Raw genomic sequence first — 9,325 nt, 5'->3', positions numbered from 1 at the left:
CTCAGATGTGTTTTTCATGATCTTGAGCTGTTTGTGAGAAGTTAATTACTACATCCAAGCAACATTAGCAAAAGTGCACGGTAAAAAATAAGCCATCAATGAACCTATGCCAAGTCTGGGCTCCATTCTTTAGTCCAAAGAGCATAAAGAGGAATTTAAATGGGCCAAATGGTGTAATTATTACTGTCTTTGGTACGTCCTTCGTGGCCACTGGGATCTGTGAATAAGCTCTTCTGCAGTCGATCATTCTAAAGATGGTTGCACCAGAGCCAGTTCCTGGGAGAAGTTCTGAATATTGGGATTGGGGTAACTATCAATGACAGTGTATGTGATCAAATGCCTGTAGTCCCCACTTAGGCGCCACATTTTATCTTTTGTCATTCTCATAGTAATCAGTGAGGCCGACACACTGTTCCGTAACAGTTCCTCGATCGCGGCCTTGGCTGTCTTTAGTTTGTGTTGGGCAAGGCGGTGAGGCTGGTGTCAGACCGGTGGACCAGGGGTAGTTTTAATTCTGTGTACAATACCGTCATGTATGATGTTAATCTTTTTACGGGGCAGATGTGGAGTGGCACGTGAGGCACACAATCCACTCGCATAGGTTATATCACTGTTTACACCCGACCTGTTCGTGAGGGCAATGTCACTATTTTTGTGCGGCCCGCTTGCGGGAGTGTCATCACCAGAAGTAAGAAGCACTAGACTGATCTGTGGTTCTGAAGGCCTGGTGGTGTCTCGCACACGGGGCTCTCATTGTTGCTGGTGTGATGACAGCTGTTGTTATGTGATATGCAGTTGTGCTCTAGGCTCGGAGCATCGGTTGCACAGGTGTTTATTAGCTGTTCACGAGGTGGCATTGGTGCGGTGGAGGTTGGTATATGCAGTAGGTGCGGTTTTAAGCTCCCCGAACAATGCCTAGCACTTTAGTGTGAGGTCCGGTACTGTTTTAGAGGTAGCAGGAGGCGGTGGAGTCTCGTCCATTGGTAGATGGTCACTGTTTACTCCACTGATTTGCATGCGGCCATCGCGATGTAGTAGTAAGGCCCTATCCAGGTCAGGCAAAAGTTTATAATGCCTCAAAAATTTGCGCCCAACACTGGCTCTATGGTGTCGGCCATGAAAAACGTCCATGGGTGAGGGATGTGGTTGTCCACTTGAACAGTGATAGAGGCCACGCCTATCACGGGAATCGCTGACTCGTTCACAGTGCATAGTTGTACAGCGGATGGTGTACGTTTTTCAGGTGGCAGCTGAGGTGGCAGCATGCTAACATCAGCGCCCATGTTGACAAGATGGTTGTCATAGACGAAGAGCCGCCCGCTGTTAGAATGTAGATGCGGTATATGGTGAGTGTTGTCATGTTTTTTAGCGAGGCAGCTTGAAGCAGGGGAGTGACCCAATGCATCTGTGTAAGGCCGCTGTTCTAGTTTGGGTAGCTGCAAGGTTAATGACAGTGGCACACATCGGCACTGAAGTGTACGCGGAACCAGCATGGGTGGTGTGGCCAAGTAGGCGCAGCGTCCTGGTCAGGTGAGTTTTCACAATTAGGCATGGGTTGATGGCCGGTCATAAATGCGGTGGGTGGCTGCTTACATTCTGCAACAAATGTGGCACCTGGGTCTGTCGTGGCATCTGATTGTTGGTGCCTCGCCGCAGTGGAGACTTGCGGGGCTGTTGTTGGTGTGGCATGGAAGTGACTGTTGGTTGGACGCAGTGAGCACTGTGCCACGGTCTCCCTGGGTGCGGCCATTGTGCAGGCTGCCCATAGCTGGCTGTAGATGTAACAGGTGTTGTCAGAGTTGGAGCTGATGCAAGTGTTTATCAAGGCATTATGTTGCGCTAGGGCAAGCATTCGGTCGGCAAGGCATAACCGGGTTTCCAGCAGTCTGTTGTCATGCATTAGCATGGCCATCTGTATGGTTTCTGGCAGCTTGAGAAGCCATAGTGACCAGAGAGCACGATCTGTTAGGTTTGTGTCGATTCCGAGGCGTATCAATTCGGAGGCGTAACCTGTACCAGAACGCTAACCAGGTATCGTGGTCCAGCGACGTTTTAGCGAAGGCTAGGTGGAGTTGTTGAGGTGAATATGACAGGCAATGTAGTATGAGCGTTTTTGTTGTCTCGTATCTGTCAGTGGTGTCTCGTATCTGTCAGTGGTTAGTGCATGCAGTAGGAGGTCACTGATAAGATCGGTCTTGGTTTGGAGGTGGGTCAAAAGCACTAAAAATTTGTCATGGTCGTCTGTGATCCTGACCGACTGCATCATGCCCTCGCAAAATGTGAATCATGCTTGTGGAGAATCAACTTGTAGTGGTGGCAGTTGTAGCTCAGTGTGTGCCTGGCGGTAATCTGCCTGGTGGCCAGGGGCCAGGACCTGCTTGAGGTTGTTGTAATCATGCAAAGTACATGCTGCGGGTTCGTGAACACCATCCGGTGGTGCTGGTAGAGACGGCAGGTGGCATTGCGGCACTGTAGTCACGCTTGGCGTGTCGCTCATGCGGGTGGACAGGTCCTGGTTTAGTGACAATCATGGCGAAGTGACAATCATGGCGAATGGCGCATCGGTGTAGGGCACCCAACGCGGTGGCTATTGTAGGTACTTCTCGTGTTCCCACGGTGTGTGGGTCGTAGTTGCAGTCAGACTGTATAGCATACTGTGGTCGTGAGGTGTGAAAACCCTGCACAGTTGCAGGTACACACGGTGTGCCTGTTTGTTGAGTGACATCACATGGCAGGCGTGGCCCGGAGCGCACGCAGTCGTTGTTGGTGTTGGTGTGATGTCTTGTGATGACGTGATGCGGGTCGTGGCGTGGCCATAACAAGTGTTACATCACCCGGGTGACGTACGAAATGCGCAGAATGTAAAGTTCAGGCGTAGGCCATGGAAAGAGGATGGTCTGGCACAGGAAGGTCATTTGTAGGATGGATATGTCCGCAATAACCCGTAAATATCGGTTCTCTGCAGTGGAAGGTGGTCATGTATGTTGGCGATTGTTTGTCAAAAATTGTGGTACACTGGATTGTGTCTGTAATTTGGTACATTGCACATGGAATGCTGATACACCCTGAGTCATTAGAATGAAAATGGGTGTGGCGTAGTTCATTAACACTGTCACTGATAGGTATATTAGTAGCACTGGTTAGGTGGGATGTGGAGATGGTGGTAGGCAGCCATTGTTTGCTGTATATGGTCACTGCTGATGTAGCACAGTTAATTAACACTTTCACTGCCATGTGCATCATATTTGATGCACATCGGTTTTGCCATTTTCGTCTTGTGCATCATATTCGATCATGCGAGGGTTTGTGAGTATTTACCTGTGGTGCATGGACGATCACACCTGCATTGAAATCAAATGGGCGTCACGTCACATTATACTGGTAGGAGGTAAAAATATTGTGATGTTGGTTTTGTAGTGGCAGCAATGGATGACAGGCAATTGTTACCTGTTTACAGTGTAACATCAGTACGTGTTCCCTGCTGGCACCGACATTTTGTTTACATATGTGGGATTGTGTAGTGCTTGTTTGCAATATGATTTTTGTGGATGTTCGGTGAAAAATGGATTCAAAAGAGGAGAGAATTCGAAAATGGTTGGAGGAATCAAGTTTATCTGATGAATCACTGGAAGTGGTAGTGATTCCAACCCGGATTAGCATGCTCATTCCTTGAGCAAGTGTAGTAGTGTAGATGAGTAATTCCTTTGAAGAAAAAAAAGGTACACATGCAAGTTACAAATAATACGTCTACAACTGGGGAAACAAAGTTTCATCTTCCACTGACGAAGGCAGTGAAAGTGAGCCATTATCTGAAGAGATCTATCATACTGATGGGTTCCCTATTTCACGAATAAAGTGGTCTGATGTACAGGGAAATTAAACAGAGGAAGTGTAACAGGTCAGGTGTATCAGGACATCATTTTGCACCAGTATGTCCACCTTTTCAGGGGTGCAGTGGTTCCCACCATCCTTCTGATGGATGATAATGCATGGCCCCACCGAGCTGCCATCATGGAGGAGCACCTTGAAACAGAAGATATCAGGCGAATGGAGTGGCCTGCCTGTTCTCCAGACCTAAACCCCATTGAACACGTCTGGGATGCCCTCAGTTGACGTATTGCTGCAAGTCTTCAAACCCCTAGGACACTTCAGGAGCTCCGACAGGCACTGGTGCTAGAATGGGATACTATACCCAGCAGCTGCTCAACCACCTGATCCAGAGATGCCAACCCATTGTATGGCCTGCGTACATGTGCATGGTGATCATATCCCATATTGATGTTGGGGTACATGCGCAGGAAACAGTGGCGTTTTGTAACACATGTGTTTTGGGATGGTTTTCTCAGCTTATCACCAATACCGTGGACTTACAGATCTGTGTTGTGTGTGTTCCCTATGTGCCTATGTTATTAGCGCCAGTTTTGTGTAGTGCCACGTTGTGTGGCACCACATTCTGCAATTATCCTTAATTTACGAGCATGAGTGTAGATACACACAAACACATACAAAAACAATACTCAGAGAACCATTACAAATTCACACACTACCCATTCTTGATGTATGCCAGTTTAGGTTGACCCTTTTTTCATCCTTGCCTCATATTGGGAATTCCTTTTCACTGTCCACATAGTAGTTCAGACAGTTCTCAGTCTCATCATTATTGCCATTTTTTTCCTTCGGTGCTGAGCAATACATTTCCTGGCAGTCCTCATTTTATTACATCCGGTAGTTTACACATTTTGTACAATATATTTCATTATTTTGAATCTGAAACTTACAAACAGGTATTAGCATTTGGTAACAAAAACCATTTCTTTTCAAGATGACATCAGGTAGTATAAACATTATAGATATTCAAATTAGGCATCATATTCATGATAAATTCATTATTACGAGTTTACAAGAGAAGACGTCATGCATTAAGAGTCCCAAATTTGTAATTTTCTCTCCCTACTTTCTCATCCAGCAAAATTTTTCCTCCACAGTTACTATTCAGACTTCATGACTTTACACAAAGTTAGGTTATCACATACATTAAGATCAACACAACATTATTAAATACATTGCAAGTTATTTCTGCCAATGTCTGTGGCACTAGAAAAACATCTCACATTTATTTTATATACATTTAGCAGGCCCATTTCCCCTGCCTTTATCACAAACTTTTTTTTTTCATCATCATATCTAACCCTTTCAAAAACTTCTAGACATATTATAGCATTCTTTTCATCTTATTTTCATTACTCTTCCAAACATATAATAGGTTCTACTCATTTACATTCAACATTTGTTTTCCTGTTACCTCCTTTGCTACTGTACCCACTTTTCTTACTCATGCCTATCTATTCTAACAGGGAAAAAGGAAAGATGATAGATTCAGTTCATAGTGACAGAAGAGGAAGATTGACAACACAAAAAGGTTGTCAACAACTCAAGCACCTGGTGTTCATCAGACATGTAGCATTGCATAGATTACAATGCCCTCTGAAGGTTTCAGATCATTCACTTCTATTGAGATATAGTTTTAAGCCTACAATATTGTGCATCCCTAACACTTTCTTCGACTTTGGGTACACTAGGAAGTATGCATTGGCATGTGGAGTTCCTTGCACTTTGAGTGGGCTATTGTAAATATATTTAAATTTATAAATTTCATGAGTTTTTCGTGAGTTTTTACTAAAACTAAGTCACCAATTTTGAATTTAGTTGTCTTAAGTCCCTTATTATGTCTTTTGGATCTGGCGTCCGCCTTTTCTTTCATTCTTTTTCTAACCAACTCTTTTTTTTTTTTTTTTTCAATTTAGGTCAATAACTACAATAGGTGGAAATTGCAAAGTTGCTTCAATAACACATTTATTTTTGCAATTTAACAGAATTTCTTCAGGTGTAAAACCTGCAGTTTCATGATAAAGTGTATTCATAATTTTCTCAAAATCTCTAATAAACCTGACCCAGGCCATGTGATTATGATGGCAGTAGGTTCTAAACAACCTGCCTAAGTCACACATGTATATTTCTACAGGGTTACTGGCTGGGTGATAGGCTGAAATATATTTTACTTGTACATCATTCTGTTCCATGCTTTCTTTCCATATTTTAGATATAAATTGAGGTCCATTATCAGATAACACCGCTTTTGGTTTACCAATCTTATTAACCCTTTGCCTTACGATTTAAGTTCCGTTAGCGTGAGCCGTAAGTGGCTGCAAGGTACAGATGCGCCTTTCGATTGCCAGCACTTACACATGCTAAGGCTGCGGTGCACTATGCCTGGTGGCGTCCGAAGTCATGCAGACGCCCTCGGGATTTGTAAGTACGTATGTGTGACACCAGTAATGTGACATTTCTACAGGTATCATAAATAATGACAATTACTTGCCCATTGGAAATGAACATTCATTGTCTCAAATGCAACAATATATTCACAAATGTTTTATTTCCCTTTATAAGCAAACATACATTGATGAAATACATCTCAATAATAATATTCACAACAGTGCAATAATCTAAGACTGTATAATATTTTGTTCAAAACATTCTGGGACCTGTTACGTTAGTACGTTGGCAAACATATTTTCGAACGCAACGTCTTCACAATGACATGTACACAAATTTAATAGTCTTCGATTGTATGATATCGCAAGACAATCTGGCACATGTAATGCAACCTTGCACTTTTTGCATTCCCACGTTATTTTGCTGCATCATTTATGCTTTCTGCACACTACACATCTCGCAGGATTTACTTTTGATGGTGTTGTACAAATATGTTTGGGAAAATGCGCCCAATGTTGCGTGTGTAGTCTTTGTGGTATATCGTCGGATGCTAATCGTCCCTTCCGATTATATTCCGATAAAGGTGTAGTTTTCAACAACGATTCTGCAATGTGAATCCTATATTCTGCGTAGTTCTGTCGTTTGCTGCAATGTATTTTGTAATACAAAAAGTATGTGTTAAATAAAGCAACATCAAATAGGTAAAAGAATACCTTGCGGTATCGTTTCATACATTTTCTCATCACAGGGAAGAATGCGAGTATCTGATCTTGGCGATCAATTCCAATCATGCCTCTAGCGTTTTCGACGACACATTTCAGTTTCCATGGTGCATTGTGGAGAGGTGTGTCTGTGGAAATCATTTCTGCTGTTGAATGTTTTGTGGAAAGCATGTAAACGTCTTGTTTATCTTTCCATTTTAGTGCCAATATTCCATTGTAGCTCCTCACTGTACATTCTCCCTTCTTTAATTTTGCCTTCAGGAAGTCTGTGCACATATTTTTTCTGTTTGAGCGCACTGTTCCAATCACATTAGCTTTATTGGTGAGGAGAGTTTTGAGAAGTTTCGGTGAAGAAAACCAGTTATCTAAATACAGAGTATGCCCTTTGTGTAACACTAATGTGATAGTTCTAGAACTACACTTTCAGAGGTACTACCACAAGCATCACATTTGTCACTACCCGTGTATATCTTAAAATCATAGCAGTATCCTGAACTTGACTCACACAATTTATAAATTTTAATACCAAATCTCACTCTTTTAGATGGGTTAAATTGTTTGTAGGATAAGCGCCCCTTAAATTTCATTAATGATTCATCAATGGCAATATTCTCTTGCATTGTGTACATTTCCTTAAATTTTTGCTTGAACATATCTATGACTGGCCTTAGTTTGTACAGCTTATCTGTGTTGTTGGCTAAACTGTTATATGCTAGATGCAGAAATCTACTTATGTGCAGAAATATCCTGAACAGCATCGTTTTCCTAAATATTGGCGTTTTTATAATAGCCCTCCTAGACCAATACATCTGAATCAATGGTTTCCTTACTTCAGCCATGATTATACATAGCACAATGTATATTTTTATTTCATTACAGCCGATAGGAGACCACCTTTGGTCTATTTTTTGTCTCTTCTGTTCACTGTAGAGTACGTCTTGTGCATATCTATTCATCTCAGTTACAATGTTTCCCCAAAATGTACTATTAAATATTAAATAGAAAATGTGTAATTCTCTTACGCTTGAACTCACGTGCTGTAAAGCTGCTTCCTTTATTCCAGGAATTTCTGTATACATCCAGATTGTTGGTTCATTGTCTTCCTTTTGCCACATCCATGACTGATTGTTGCTGGTAGGTTTGCTCTTCTTTGTCAGTATCATCTTCAATCACCAGCCGCTTACACCGTTTTCATACAGGAGGTAAAACGTCGCTACCACTGTCAAAATACCTGCAAAATCATTGTTGGCTATGCCACCACATGTCTCCCTTTCCTCATGAATCCATTTGCTACATGTCAGGAACATTGTGAAAGTATTTTTGTAATGTCAGCGGGTCCAAATGCGGCGAAGAACACTTCGTATATGTCGCGTGTACTCGATCAGCTCGGCAACGTGTCAGAGACGTTCTGTTTACATTTGGTGCAGCTGACCGACGACGTCTCTCACACGACATGCGGTTGTTCAGCGCGGTAGTTGATGTTTGGCCAGGTTGGCAAGCTACGTCTCTCACATGAGTTGCGCTTGTTCGGTGCGGCAAACATATCATGTCTCTGATACGTCTAGGTGATGTTTGGCCAGGTCGGCAACTACGTCTCTCACACGACATTGTAAGCTAAGGGGTTAAAATATTCAGTCATTTAGCTGAAAACTGCGTTTGCAGTAGCTTTTCTAATAGGGAACAATTTAATAAATTTAGAAAAGACTTCAAAAACCGCTACAGTGTAATCAACATTTCCAGAAGTTCTTGGAAGATCTCCATACAAATCTACTGACGACAGATCAAAAGTATCTTCTGGGATAGCATTCTGCATATAACCTTGGTTAGCAACTTTTGCTCTTTGACAAACATCACATGACTTAATCCTATCAGGCATTTTCTTACTGGCACCCACATTTATTGTTCACATCATTCAATTTTTCTATACATTTCTTAGGACCACAATATCCCAAAGTGAGGTGGAAGTAGTCTATAACTTCAGTTTCAAATTGTAATGGCCAACAAACTTTCCACTCCTCTGTACCTGTATTTTTCCTTCTGTGCAATATTCAATTAAAGATTTCATAAAATTTACCAATTTTGGGGAATTTGGGATTATTGAAATTTATTTTTACTGATTTTCATACTTCGTCTTCGTTTTGATGGAAAAGCATGCTCCTGCAAATTTGTTCAATATTCTTCCTACCCTGAACTACTTTAATATACCTAATGTGAAATTTACCGTCTTCATTTCCTTCTTCTGGTAAATTATTCATGCCCTCAGGCAATCATGACAAAGCACCTGCTACATAATTATCATTGCCTTTAATATGCAAAATTTCATAGTC

Source organism: Schistocerca americana, chromosome 2 (assembly GCF_021461395.2).
Source record: "Schistocerca americana isolate TAMUIC-IGC-003095 chromosome 2, iqSchAmer2.1, whole genome shotgun sequence".
Taxonomy (NCBI): Eukaryota; Metazoa; Arthropoda; class Insecta; order Orthoptera; family Acrididae; genus Schistocerca; species Schistocerca americana.
The sequence above is the reverse complement of the archived record's forward strand: the minus strand, read 5'-3'. Positions refer to the sequence as shown.